The sequence below is a fragment of the Agelaius phoeniceus genome, chromosome 4 (genome assembly GCF_051311805.1).
Source record: "Agelaius phoeniceus isolate bAgePho1 chromosome 4, bAgePho1.hap1, whole genome shotgun sequence".
NCBI classification, from domain to species: domain Eukaryota; kingdom Metazoa; phylum Chordata; class Aves; order Passeriformes; family Icteridae; genus Agelaius; species Agelaius phoeniceus.
Window position 1 is genome coordinate 8,121,722 of NC_135268.1, and position 2,442 is coordinate 8,124,163.

Genomic DNA, 2,442 nt, shown 5'->3' on the forward strand with positions numbered 1-2,442 from the left:
TGAGTTGCAAGCTCATTGATGTGCATTGGTTATGTACCAGAGCCTTAGGCAGAGGCCTGTTGGTTAGGGCATATAGCTGTTAACTATAGTATCATGGGATCAAAGCCCATCTGGCTAGTAAATCGGAAGGTCCTAGCTTAATTAAAGCACCTGACTTGCATTTAGGGGATGCAGGATAATGGCCTGTGGACTTTAGCAGAAACTAAGAGGGTTCAACTCTTGTTTAAGGTTTTGAAGGCCTTCGGTTAGGTAATCCTAAATTTCTTAGACAATGGTAAGGATTATAGGGGAGATAGGAAGGAGGATGGCGGACATGGTGGTAAATATAGCAATTGTAATGCTGGTTGGTTTGCTAGTACGTCATTGTTTTATATGGTTTGTGGTGTGTGGGGGAAGTGCAATTGTGCAGTATGTGAGAAGAAGGTGGAAGAATAGGCTTAGCAGGGACAGGAGGGAGATAAGTGCGGCTGCTGGGGCTATGTCTTGCTTGGTTAGTTCTTGAATGATAAGTCATTTGGGCAGGAATCCTGTCAGGGGAGGGAGTCCTGGAGGGGGGAGCAGGGTTAGGAGCAGCATTGTGTTTAAGGTTTAAGGACGGAATTTTGGTTCATGCAGTTATTAGGGTAGATAGCTTAAAGACTTTAATTGTGTTTAGGGTGAGGAAAACAGTTGCAGTTATTACAGTGTACAGGTAGAAGTTGAGGAGGGTGAGTTTAGGGTTGTAGATGATAATGATTGCTATTCAGCCTAGGCTGGAGATGGAAGAAAATGCTAGAATTTTTTGGATTTGTGTTTGGTTGAGACCCATTCACCCTCCCAGGGCTGCTGAGAGGATAGTTAGGATAGTTAAGAGCGTAGGGCTTAGTGAGGGTGAGGTTCAGAATGTTCAGAAAAGATCTGCAATGACAGCTCTGTCGTGGACTTACCCTTACCTGTATATTTTCATTCAAATAGCATTAATAATAAGTATCACTAAGGTATTTCAAATGGTAACAACTTGGAAACATGATCAAAATATCTGTAAAATATGAGGTATTAAACTATTAGCCTCTCAAGTATATGGTACACATACAATGAAGTAAAGAAAGGACTAAGCTGAGCAAGCATTAATTTCCTGAAATAAAAAAGCACTTCAGTAAAACCTCCCCTCAGCTACATCACAAGTGTATGTCTAAAAGATTTACCCTAAGACAGAAGATAATAATCAACAGCAAGCACTCCTAACATATCTTATAGAAGATAAAAATACCCTTGTACAAAACTTGCCAGCCCTACATTAATTTAACAGAGTTCTCACACAGTTATCACACTTTAGTCAAGGAGCAGTATTTCATAGCTGAGGTGCAACAGCTATCTAAAATCTTAAATATTTTAAGAACTCAACTGCTATATTTTAAATGCCATGATAAGGAATGGTTTGGTTTCTCTCCTCAGTTTCACTGACTCCTTCCTCTCAGGTTACTGAAGCCTCTGAACACTACTTTTCAATAGCAGGTACCCTAATCACCTTAATGGTACAGGATAAGCCTGAAATACCACCATACAGCATGTACAAGAGGAAAGGGATTTTGGGGGGATTAGCTAGGATAATGCTATAGGATCCACTACTGGGAGAAATCCACTCTTTCCAAACACAATGCTCCAACTGTGTCCAGTTAAATTCCTCCAGCCTCATGGACAGAAGATAGTGCCTGATGAAACTCCTTGAAAAACCTCAAATCCCCAAAAATCTAAAAAAGCCTCATTGTAATAGAGAGAGGAGGAGCTACCTCATTTTTTAGCAAACATAAGTACAGCACTGTCCTTCAAACAAGGCTGCATTTTTGTTTATTTTTACATATGTAAAATGTCAGGTTATGAGTTCAAGTGAATTTCCATGAGCCCTCCATGGAGACACCCCCTTCAACATTCTGCTCAGCACACACATATCAGGCCCTGCTCCTGGCAAGAGACAGCTCAGCTGGAAAGGCACCATTAACATACAAACTTGAAAAATATTTATTCACAGACACACCCCACATAAGTAGCACTCTCAGACCCAGACAATTCCCTGGATAAATAGAACTGCTTCGTGGCTTGCTGAGCCTGCCACTGCACCAGTCATGCATATCTATCAATCAAAGCAGGTCAAGGACCCAAGCACATTTTAGGGATCTGCCTTTTCACTTCACTTGGGCTGACAATTGATTTGCAAGGTACATTTTGCTTCTCCTCTGTATCAAGATTACAAGTTACATTACAGAATAACTGGAATCGATTTATGGTTTGGACACTACAAAGGGGCACAAAAAAAGAGCAAAATTGGTAAGATGAGCAAAATTATGACTGCTCTCTCAGTTCCATGAGTATTCAGGGGTACATCAGGAAGAGTGTGTGTCGCAGACATCTTTTATGGAAAATCCTTTCCTTAAGATTTTTCCTCCTGAGAAGCTGAGAGGCCTC

At 41.0% G+C, this 2,442-nt stretch overlaps 1 pseudogene; it reads right to left on the bottom strand.

The window, feature by feature from the left end:
- Positions 1-264: 264 nt before the first annotated feature.
- On the bottom strand, positions 265-874 carry LOC129120343 (NADH-ubiquinone oxidoreductase chain 2-like; annotated as a pseudogene).
- Between the last annotated feature and the right edge of the window lie 1,568 nt (positions 875-2,442).